A 12,463-nucleotide genomic window follows, 5' to 3' on the forward strand; every position below is an offset into this window, starting at 1 on the left:
CTAGCACGCGTTGGGGATCATTGTACGAAGTGGTTCAGAACAGTGTGCACGACAGTTGGTCCATTCTCTGATGAACCCACTGTAAGCGGAGGGTTGGGGGTGTCCAATTCCTTAAAATGAATCCAATCGAATGTAATCCTTATTTGGAATGATGTGACTGGTTCCCAGAAGCTCGTCTGTCTCGCTGTTGCCTTCAAAGAACTGTTGTTTGTTGGACAAGGCAGCACGAGATCTCCCTCGACGATGCTGAGACCTCTAATAGCCGAATAGTGCCCACACTGAAGAGATTATATAAGCCCTCTATATATCATTCTCCGGTAAACGAAGCTAATAGAAGTCCCAAGGAATATTCTGAAATGATTTTAACCCTTTGAATTTCTCAAAAGTTTTTAAAATCTAGGCGTCCATCTTGGTCTTGTATCATCTTATAGAGTTGTCTCTAACAAGCTTGTGCTGCTATCCAACAATTAAAAATGAATTTCAAGTGGACTTGAAAGTCACAATAGGTTTCAAAGCGTTTAATTAATACAGTGAGATAATACCATGGAATTGACGGGACTTCTAAGTCCTGCCAGTAAATAATAAGGGTTAAACCGAGGGAATCTCACCATCAATGCTAAATATCCTTAAAGTGTCTTTTGAACGTCACGCGTGAACACCGTTGGCACCGTTGGCAGCGTTGACTGGTCGTTGACAAATTTCTGCATGTATGTCTTGGTGTATTGATATTTGCCCGCGGGTTGTTTGAATAATTTATGGTTGCAGCAGTTTAGGCTGTCCCGTATGACTATGATCGATGTATTTGACAGTTTACACGGCTATCGATCTCGTTGGGCCGTTTAGACGTTTATCATTCGCTCGGAGACTCGAGGCGGGATTAGGATGCTTGATTAGACGTTGAGGATCCGCTACCGTTATCTTTTGTTCTTGAACGCCTTCGACCTTTCTTAAGCTGGCAGTACCAAATCAGAAAAATCGTATCGGCCTCAGTGGAATATTTAGTAATTATTTTGGACTAATTTGTACCACAAACAGTAATTTTGTATCTCCTGCATTTAAAAAAAAAAAAAAATCGTGGCGCTGTTAGCTTAATATTAAGCCTCTATGGGCCGAATTTTTGTTTTCTGCAAACAATTTGCAATTCATTTATTTTAATATTTCAAGTTAATAGTCAAGAGACCGCGCTGTTCGTATACCTGTGTCGTGGGTTGCGGCACGCTTGTGCCTGTCGAAGTAGAGAAGGGGAATGGCGAACAACAACCGCGTGACGGTCGAGTCGAAAGCTCGTTGAATCTACGAGAAAATAATTCGTGAAACGTTAATATCACAGCAAAATCATATTTCCCATCATTGTTCAAACAAATATTGTTATTAATTCAGGTAACTACTGTCAGAAATGAATATTTAGTTGGTCCAATCAATAGATGTTAAAATATTGACAAATTTCTCATGGTTAACGTGTCGAATGAATATTTATTCTGAACCGTAATTATTATTAATGTTTAATCGAATACTGAATGATACTACATGTATCATGAATGTTGAATTATGTCGGAGATAGTAAGTTTTAATTGTTCCAATCAATAGATATTGAAATGTAGAGAAATTTCTCACGATTACTTTTTCTCAACTTTTCATGTTCAGAAATATTATTTTCTCGAAAAACATTGGTATAATAATCTGAAACTGTAAAATGCATTAAATATGTACATCTCCGAATTAATTGAATATTTACAATGGATGTAGTAACATTCAGTCTTCGATTAACTACTAATAACAATCATTGTTCGGAATAAGTATTCATCGAACACAGTAATCGTGAGAAATTTTTCTATATTATTATATCTCTTAGCTGGAATAACTAAAAATTAATTTCTGTCATTAGTTACATTAATTATTAACAATATTTGTTCAAGCAGTGATCGAGAATATGACTTTTCTGTAATATTAACGTTTCGTCAATTGTATTGTCCTCTGGAACATTCCGGATGTGTACAATGTTCAGTGTTTGAAAACAGACTTAGCTTTCAATATGTACCTAGTAATAATATTGTAGGAATTATTGTCAGCCTAGATTGGCATGTGCAACCGCATAAAATTCTTTTTTTAATTCAAGACTGTTTCTAAATAGCCCGGTAGATAAAGTGTTAAGTGAGGTACGCCTTCGGCAGGAAGGTCGCGGACTTAAAGAATAAATTGAACGCAATTTTATCTCCGATTTTTCGATTAATTTCCATCGACAATCGATTAAGCTGGAATTGTTTGCGAAAGAATTTTCAATTACTGGGAAGAATTTCCTGGATTTCTTGGCGCTTCTTTCCCGTTATCTGCCGGCCGCCTAATTCAAAAGAAACTTGGCGGGCGGTCTGCAAAGGAAAAGTTGGTCGCGAGATTCGCAGCCAAGAACAATATCAAGTTCCCAGCGACGATGAACACTGTAAAATCGACGTAGCTAATAACTTTGAGCTCCGCTGAAGCCCTCGCCTTCGGGGTTTCGATCGGTATGAGTATGTATGCTGGAAAACCTGGAAACTTGGAAAACGTTATTATAGTTGGTGCAATGTTTGAACATAGTTGGCTCGACCTTTGGAACTTTTATCGCGAGCTGTATATCTTTGCCTAATCGTCGTTTTTGCGAACACCTTTCGGCGCTTGCACGCTAGAAATGGAAAACTCTCTTCGAACGCTCTGCGTTCTGGAATTCCTGTGAAAACGTGCAAACGCTGAAGCTTAGTATCGACACATGGTCTTCGTCATAAAAATGAATCCAAACACGAATACGTTCAAGCTTTTCGACCGTACTTGACAAAATGTCCAATTACTTACACCAGGAAACATTCGGAACCAGGTCATGTTTGGTTTCATTTTCAGCGAGAAAACTTTGTCAACCAATCGACGAAATACTCCTGACGATATAAAGAAAAATGTTTTTTAAAAAAGAAAGGTTTGATTTTCATTAATGAATGAAATTCGATCCAACATACGAGGTTAGTTCTCGCCCGCGGCCGCGCCAGTCGAAAGGACACCCGAATTGAATAAATTCAAATATTGATAACGGTCACTCCGTTTCATATATTTGGGCGGAAATGAATATTTCAAATGAAGTTAAACGTTGCTTGTAGAACGAATAAATTGAACGGCATTTTAGTTACTTGTAGGAAACATTTGTCAAATCGGGACCACCGGGAAATAATTTAAAATTAATTATTATCATTCAATTTATCGGTACGCGTATCCACTTTTATAATTCGTTATTCTCCCGAATCGATCGACTTGTGTAGAGAAAAATTTGGAGAAATTTATTTCACATCGAAAAGCAACGATATATTATGAGAGTGATCGGAGGACAATGTTCCAATTAAACGGGGAATAAGTTCGATTCGACGGTCGCGAAGTCCAGTGCAGCCGAAAATCATTCGCTGCACAGAGCTGCTGATGCACCGGAACGGGGTGCACGGCCTTATGCACCGCGCGCATTAGATCGATCGCAGCCCTACAGAGGAAACTGCATTGCAGCAACCGAACACGCGGATGGTTCCGAAATTTCCAATTTCGACGCGTCTCGATTTCACGATTCGCGAAACTTTTCGTTCCGACGTCGATTAAGTGCTATTTCGTTACACGCTGCAAAATATAAAGCTTGGATAAACTCCAAGAAGCCACGTCGTGAGATAACCTGGTCCGAATAAATTCGAATGTGTCATGATCAAAATATATGGGAAGAATTAATAAAATGTCACAATTGTGTCTAAGAAGTTATTTATTTGACGCGTAGCGTTCCATATTTTACCCACATTTTATATCTAAAGATCCCACGCCGGGAGCCTATGACTCCGGCAGCAGGTACGTCTTACCGGGAGAGACAACTCCGATCCGGAGACTACCGCAGACAGAGGCGTGTTGCCACGTATCCTAGGCATAGGTGTTTCCTATGTGGTCCAGATATTAAAGGTCTGCTGATTATATTCGAGTTTATTAAGCGATGCGCAATATAAATTTAATTTAATTTAAATTTAAATTAAATAATTATTATAATTATCATTTCATTTCATTTCATTAAAATAATGTAAGCACACAGACGCTATACAAACTAGTTTTAATTTATTGTATGTAAAAAAGGCGCGTTAAGATGTTAAGCAATATGTTAATATGTTTATATAGCGTATATGCTATATAAACCATATTCGGTCTATATAGGTGCATGGAATGTCTCCTTAAAAACAATGATGAAATTTTATGACCTTCCAAATATCCGAGAAGAATTAATAAAGCACCTCTGACTTCCGGCACTCGATGCACCCACTTTTTCTCGTATTGAAAGTATATATTTTTATCGCAATAAGAGTTACAGCGTAAAGCGATTAATTAATTTGAGTATATTACTTCGAAAGTAATACGAACAAAGAAATTGCTGGGAAGTGGAATATAACCCATTTCGAGCGTGTCCTGAAAATCAACAAACTCTTTCCGTTCTGTTCCTCGATGAGGAAGTGGATTAATCAAACCTAACGAACTTCGTTAGGAGCGGCGTTGATTAACTAGCTAATGATCGTAAGCAAAAATAGTACGCGAAAAAGCGTCGCAGGGACGACGGAAGTCTCTTTGATCGACGGAAGGTAAAATTAAACTCGCACAGCAAAGAAAGTGATTAGCGATGCAGCAGTCACGGAAACTTTGCTTTGATATTTGCTTCATTAGAATATCTATCCGATTGCGCTCAATTTGCTTTTCGTTAGTATCTGAGGCTAGTTTCCGATCGATTTCTTAATTCTTACTTCTCCACGTTCTCTTTCCAAACGGCAGACATTCCAAAAAAAGGATTCCGAATTGTACAAAATGGCGACGGAACAGGTAAAATGCGGAGGAAATGCATGCATTCAAGTATCGTATAACGGAAAGGAATGTCTCTCTAGGGGACACCAAATAGATACGGAAAGATTACAAAGCTATGAACACGACCGCTGGGCTTTCGTTTCTTTAAGATGAAACGTAAAGTCAGCGATACGTGATATTTTCGCATTTAAATAGGCTGGATCTCGTGCAACGTTATACAATATTGTCTCGAAATAAGAAACTCGGTCGGGACCGGCGAGTTGCTTATTTTGAAACAGGTATGTTATTCGGCTTCACTTTGTTCCCGCGTTTGTGCATTAATGGAGACTTGTGTAACACGATCTGGGACGAGGTATACCCCTTGAAGGGCCCAGGACAGCCGAGCAGCCTAACACGATCTGGGATCGGATTACTCGATAAGACAATTTAATGCAACGGTGAAACTTTTTTATTATTAACTTTTTTGTTGTAAAACTTTTACCATTGTATTCCTGACATTTTTCTGATTAAAACGAGACCAAATACGACGTAATTCGCAACATATTTACCTCTAACAACATATTATGTATCATATATCGTAGAACACTAACTTAAAAAAAAGCATGGTAAATATCGTCCGAATTATATCGTGTTTGGTCTCATTTTAATTAGAAAAATGCCAGGAATATAATGGTAGAATGTACAAAGTCCACCATAAATGCACTAAGTCTACCATAAATGCACTAGTCCAGTCCCCGAGTTTGTGCATTAATGGAGACTTTCACTGTATTTCGGAGAATACACACTCCAGAGGAAGAGAAAATATTACGCATATTCTGTGCTCTTTCCACTAATCTGTTCAGTCAGCGAGTTGCTTATTCCGAGACAGAAAGCAGTTGCTTACTTCGAGGCACTGCTGTAGACACTTTGTAATTTTCGTAAAATAAAACCGTGTCGAGGTATGACGTCAGCGGTACGATTGATCAGCTCACGAGAAACTGGGAATAACGAATTTCAATGCCGCGATGAATACGCTAGAAATTGGCGTGGAGTTCGAACGTTCCTTCAGGTTGGCGTCCACGATGCGACTGATCGAAGGTCAGTGTCGCAATCGCGCGTCACCGCGGCCTGCATTATTTACGGAAACTCTCGGACATTCTGAAACCGTGTGTCGTTCTTGCCTTCGATTACGCAATTTCTGGTTACATCGGTCGAGGAAATAGAAAATCCTCGGTCTCTTCCGCGAATTTTCATTTCTGTATATCGGAATCAATTGGCCCAAAAACGTGACGGGCATCGCTTCCACTCGCGCCAACATTCGACCGCCATTATTGACGTTTTCGTCTTCGTCGCTTCGACGGGCTTCTTCTTTCCTGTTATATTTCGGTACAAAAATATTACTTAAAAAAATAAATAAATAAATAAATGCATTTGTAGAATCTCCGTAGAATTAGAATTAGAATTGATTGTAAGATCGATTGGTAAGATCGTATTCGCGATCTGAGAGGACATGTTCTCTCAAGTAGAACATGACAATTTCGCCTCATTAAAATCGAGCACACCGAAGAATAACCTGCGAATCATGCGATAAATACACTTTTTGCGCAGTGTGACCATGACACGGCTAGATAGCACCGCGTGGTAGAACTGTGTTAATTAGCGGACGAAGGAAATAATCGGGATTCAATTGAGCGTGCAATTCCTCCAGCTCATTTAGCTCGAAACCGTTATCGATAGCGAGTTTCTTTTCCACGCGGCGAGTGGCAAACTATGCGAGCGACGGGATTCTTTTTGGTACGATGGTTAATTTCGATCCGAGGAGGACTTAATTGCCGACCGCGTAGTGGCTGGTCCATTCCCACGGTACGCACGCGCATAAATTAAAAGGTTCGTACTGCGCGGCCAGGATGTTCTTTGTTAGCCATAAATGCGTCGACAGGCATCACAATTCTGCGCGTTTGAAGTCGAACAATGTCGCGTTGACGTGCAATTGAAAAACAGAGGCGGGCGAACGGCTGAGTAGTTCCACGATCGGAACGTTGCAAACACAAAGGAATATTTCGAGTGGCTGCATGGGTTATCAGCGGGATGTCTGTTAATATTAATGGAAAATCAAATAATTCTACTTTTCTAATTTTTAATTCAACTAATCTCTAACTCTATTTTTTTTCTATTTTTCTCAGTTGCCTGAGTAGTTCCGCGATTGGAACGTTAGAAACACAACGAAATATTTAATGTTAACAATATTGTTAATATTCAGCTTCATAAATCTCCTAAGAGGTTTAGATAAGCTATAATAATAATAATAAAAAAAAATATTGTTAATATTAATGGAAAATGAAATAATTCTACTTTTCCAATTTTTAATTCAACCAATCTCCGACTCTATTCTTCCTTTGTTTTTTTCTCAGTTTATTTCCGATCAGTCGCGGATAAAAATATAACCAATCATTAGGAGAACGTATTAATATCCGTTGCGTCACCGCGCTCGCGACAAAGTACTATTTTTGGAACTCGTCACGATCAACTTGATTCGGTGTCACCTTGGTTCCGTTGATTTCATAAAAATGTCAAACGGTTGCAATTTTTTCGCGCACTGGATGCTTCTTGATTGGCCTCGGGAACAACATGTGGGATCACCGATCCGTGGTTAGATAAATAACAGCACGATGAGCAGCGGCAATTAAGCATCACTTAACGAACCTGCTGTGTCACTGCCAAGAGAATAGACGCGGCGGTTCATTGTCACAGTTCAAGGTGCTGATCGTTGCATCACCTATTTAGCGCGAATCACACACCGTTGCAGCGGCCCGTCTATTTTAAAGGAATCGATACCTGAAACGACGTTTCCTATTGTTCGTTCGTTCGACGGTGACGAAGCCACCGAATACGAAATTAATTTTTCTATTTTACCGATTTTTTTACCCCTTAACGATGGTTAATTTCGATCTCAGGAGGACTTAATTGCTGACCGCGTAAGTGGCTGGTTAATCACGTCTGCCTAGCTAGCCCCCCCACTGAAATAAAATTTAAGGAAAAAATGCACCAGAAACTACTCAGCCCCTCCATTTAAATAAATGTTGTTGCATTAAACGGAGCGAGCGCAAAATGTTTTTTTCACGGATTTGAAGAGCGCATAAATAGTGCATTATTATGCAATTTTTTCCTTAAATTTTATTTAAGTGGTTGAGCTAGCTAGGCAGACGTGCAAATATCAGAGAATACGAACTCTACCATGTATGCACTAGTTGCAGTTTATTTAATTACTGTTTAGTTACAATCTTTGTAGCCACGTTCCCGAAGATTTTATTTTGCATAAAATAATGTTCGTGATATTTACATTTGGCCCGAATACAAGACCACGAGCCTCACACGTAGGTCCACGTTAAGAGGTCAATTCCAATTTCCCGATTTATCACCTTCCCAACTTTCTCGTCGAATCGTATTTTCATATTTCCCCAAACTCATTCGCCTACTTCTTTTTTTTTTTTTAATTCATCGTCCATCTCTCGACGGAGTTCCCGATGTCCCAATAACCCGCACGCTCGTCAACCTAAATAAATTTCTCCGTTCCAGGCCGTCATTTGCATGGTAATTTCAATCTCGAACCTTATGCAAACGTTCTCGAACTCGGCAACGAGTCAAACGCTTTCCACGGAATCTCCTAGCGAGGAAGTTCCGGAGCGAAGTCCTCCCCCGTCCTTGTTTCGTCGAGCGACGTTTCCGTTTCTCCGCCCGGAAGGCCTGTTCCGGTTGGAAATATGCCGGGTCCTCGAACAGAATTCGCGAAGAATAATATCGCGCACGAGTGTCCGCGACGAACTTCGTATCTGTCCTTCTTTCCGCTTTATAACCGAGCGTAGTCGGTCAGACGCGCAGGTCGGGCGTGCAGAAAAAGCTCGAGAATATCGGCGCACCGGTGTAATCGGATATTTGGAGAACTGGGATCCCCCGGGCTCGATACCGATACAAATATGTATTTTCTGCAACAATAAATTTTCGATTTATCGGAGGATTCCTTCTGGACGGGGTTGTTTCGCGAGTTTCGTAACGTGAACTCGGGCGCAGGATCGTGATACGTGTTATTGGAAACGCGAACTGTGCCTCTAATCTATTATACAATTGGTACTTCCGCGAGGAACGACGTGATGAAGTTCGCAAAATGTTAAATTTTCGATACGGGACGAGTGAAATCGGGTGTTGAGGATACCATTAGAGGATAAGGATTTTGTTTGATAAAGAAACGAGATTAACTTTTATAATAACTTTAATTTCGTCTGGAATTATACGTGCGTTGCTTTCGAGGTCGTACTGACCGTTTAGAATTATCGAGGAACACTATGATCCGAACGATAACGGACAGCGAGAACCATAAAAAAATATATATACAAGGTGTCCCAAAATTAGTGTAAGAAGCGGAAATGAGAGGTAGCTGAGACGATTCTGAACAACAATTTTCTTTGCAAAAATGTCGTATGGTGCTTCGTTTTTGAATTATTAACGAAAAACTACCGACCAATCACAGTCCGCGCTCAGTCGTGAGAGGCTGGCCCGAGCCCCCCTCTCCCGACTGAGCGTGCGTGACCTTGCGTAGCCAGCCAATCCTGCCTCGACCCCGCCTCTCGCGCGCTGTGATTGGTCGGTGGTTTTTCGTTAATAATTCAAAAACGAAGCACCATACGACATTTTTGCAAAGGAAATTGTTGTTCAGAATCGTCTCAGCTACTCCCCATTTCCGGTTCTTACACTAATTCTGGGACAACCTGTATATGTTTGTTTTCGCGCAAAGAAACAGAGGTAAGAGACGAGTGTCGAGGTATACGGTAATTTAAACACGGCTTTTAAATTTAGTTACCAATCTCGTGCGATTACATCTTCGTTCGGCAGATCAACGGTACTCGAATTTTTTCGTTTAAATTAAGGATAAAATTAAAACCCGAGCATTAACGCGCTTTTCTTATCTCCTGGTATTAAACTCATCTAATTACGTAATTATTAAATAGCTACGGGCGCAAACTAATATCGGAGCTGAGTTACAGCTTCGATATTGCAACGGAGTTTGATGTTGTGCGTTACTGACGGTTTGCCAATACGGACGCCATCGAAACTTTAAAGCGATACAGTTGGTAAACAGGAGTAGATAGATTTTCAGTTGAACCGTCCCGGTTTCTCCAGGATCTCTTAACGATGGCCAAGGGACGTGTCGAATTGATTAACACATTGTTGACCGGTCATCGAGTAAACTCTTGTTTACACTTGCGTTATCTATTTCAGGGCTTCTTAAACTTTCTTCAGTCACGACCACATTTATGATTGTGACTTTTTTCGCTTCTGTATATCAAATTTCGTGTATAAACAACGACCGATCGCAACGGCGATCTTTAGTCTATTATTAAAATAATAAAATTCTGAAGCTGGGCATCGCAATTTGTATCCTAAAATATGTTATAAAATAAAACGATTTTAATCATTTCTTCGTAACCAGGAATTGAATTCGAAGTGACGTGAATTCAGCTGAGCGGTCGCGAATGTGTTAATAGGTCGTGTTGTCTTTCGTATTGTATAACGTTGGTAAAATAAAGCCGTATTATTATTATTACGTCGTTACCGGTGTACTAAAGCAACAAGATTCGAATCTATTATTACTTCAGCAAACGAGCCAGTGCAAACGTAATCTCCCTGAACACGGGACCGAGTCCGTCAGCTGCAATTTTCCTCGAGAGATCCTCGCAAATCTTCTCAAAGAAGACTTTCATCGGCGAGAGTAATAATTAAAAATAAATATCCGCGAATCCGCGGAACCCGAATTCATTATTAAGAATCGCTCCGAGATACCCGAATCGATATCGCAAAGTAGAAAAAAACACGGAATTCCGGCAAAGTATTCGAACGACTTTGAACGAAACTAGAAGTGGAAATGCAGAAGGGTTCGAGTATTCGATTATACGAGAATTGAAAGCATGGGAAACGATGGAAAAAGGGGAGAAGGAAGCCCGGCTTATTTGCTCGTTGACCGTCTGACAGTTGGCAACGAGTGGTCCGGGACGGTAAACGGTCGAAAAGAGGCAAAGTGCTGTAATTTAGCCTTATCGCTGGCTATTAACCGTACCGGCAGCATTTTTAGAACAAAAGCCCGAAACGGGTTGGCCTGGTCCCCTCGTTAGAGCAGTTATTGTTCACCGTTCGCTCTCATTATGACGTCGTTTCAGTTGAAATTCCAACCGGTCTGGTCGACTGTCAGCGAGGCAACAAAAGCGTCCGAAATTTTGACACAAGCGTGGACAGTGTCGTTAATTCGAATCCTGTTCGCGTGGCGGTTTCGTAGGACGCGTAACAGCGGACGCACAATGGCCACCGTGCTCTCGTAATTAAATCGTTTGGCGAGGAACGGGGACGAGGCGCCGAGAGACGTTTCGCGTTGCTAGCCGGAGAGATTTCGGACGGAGCTATCCGGACTCGTCGTTACTGGAGCGTCCGGAATATCCGGACGCTGTAGTACTTTAATTCATTACTAGCGAATTCGTTATATCGTAGAATTTGGATTTACTGTGATGCGATAGTATCGAATTTCAGAATATGCATTTTATGTTATCACATTGTGACACTTTCATTTGAAAGTGCTATAGCGTTTGTATATTAATATTAGTGTATATGCGAATAAATAGATCGGGTCATAGTTTTCATCAGAAGGTAAACATTTTCACCGGAAAAGCGGAGTTTTCGCTTAAACATGAGGAGTTCCGTAACGAGAGAAGCTAAAGGACAGTTAAAGAGGTCGGTTAGAGGGAAAGGCTGTACCACCCTGAACGGATAACGTTACGTCACCTTTTTCGCTTCGACCTTAATTAAATTCGCGTCTCGTTATCGTAATCTACTTCGGATAATTCCCACAAAAAGCACTCTATTCTTGGCACCGTCACCATAATCGTTCCCACTTCGCCGTCATCCCGAGCACTCGCCGACAAGGAGTAATAATTCATTCGCGGATACAAGTTGATTGTAAATAACGAGCGTTGCGATAACGACGAGCATGAATCAACGTCGGAAATACTCAGTATTTTTACCCCTTGGGAGGGGTGGTGGAGAAGCATCGTTACGCGGTTTCGATTACTTATTCATGAACGCGTGTCCGTAATCGAGTCGAGGGAGCCGATATTAACTCGGGCCAGGAATCAGCCCGCGCTGCCTTCGAGTAGGCTAATTAATATTCACTTTAGCGGGAATTAGCGCGTGGCAGCGGCGAGCTCCGTAATTGATGACTTAACCGAGGCCAATGCTCGAAAGTTAAGTCGAAACACGATACGACCAGCGCTTGTCGAGTTTCTTCGTTTAATTTCGGATCCTCGGCCGAGGAACCTTGACTCGTTTCTAGCCGACGACAGTCTCATCTAGGATCGTTAGGTTAATCGCTAATTTGATATGCGCTTGTCTTTGAATATTCGCCATTCGACGAATGGTGTCTTTATTGCTTGACGATTTAACCCTTACGAGGGGACATCGCAAGTCTAGCAAGTTTTTGTTATGTAATGCAAATGTTCGCACATTTGACAACGAGAAGACTCGGAGTGCAAAGGATTAAGGGCGAAGAAGGTGCTCGGTGTTTATAGGTGCTCGGGATGTATCAAGTGCTCAGCTGTTTTACAGACTCGTG

General features: G+C 41.0%; 1 protein-coding gene across 7 annotated transcripts in view; it reads left to right on the forward strand.

Annotated features, from left to right (window-relative positions):
- LOC128880270 (octopamine receptor beta-2R-like) overlaps nt 1–12,463 on the forward strand; it is a 151,661-nt gene that overhangs the window by 116,194 nt on the left and 23,004 nt on the right. The gene's annotated exons all lie outside the window — the stretch shown is intronic.

The sequence above is a fragment of the Hylaeus volcanicus genome, chromosome 7, assembly GCF_026283585.1.
Source record: "Hylaeus volcanicus isolate JK05 chromosome 7, UHH_iyHylVolc1.0_haploid, whole genome shotgun sequence".
In the NCBI taxonomy this organism is placed as follows: domain Eukaryota; kingdom Metazoa; phylum Arthropoda; class Insecta; order Hymenoptera; family Colletidae; genus Hylaeus; species Hylaeus volcanicus.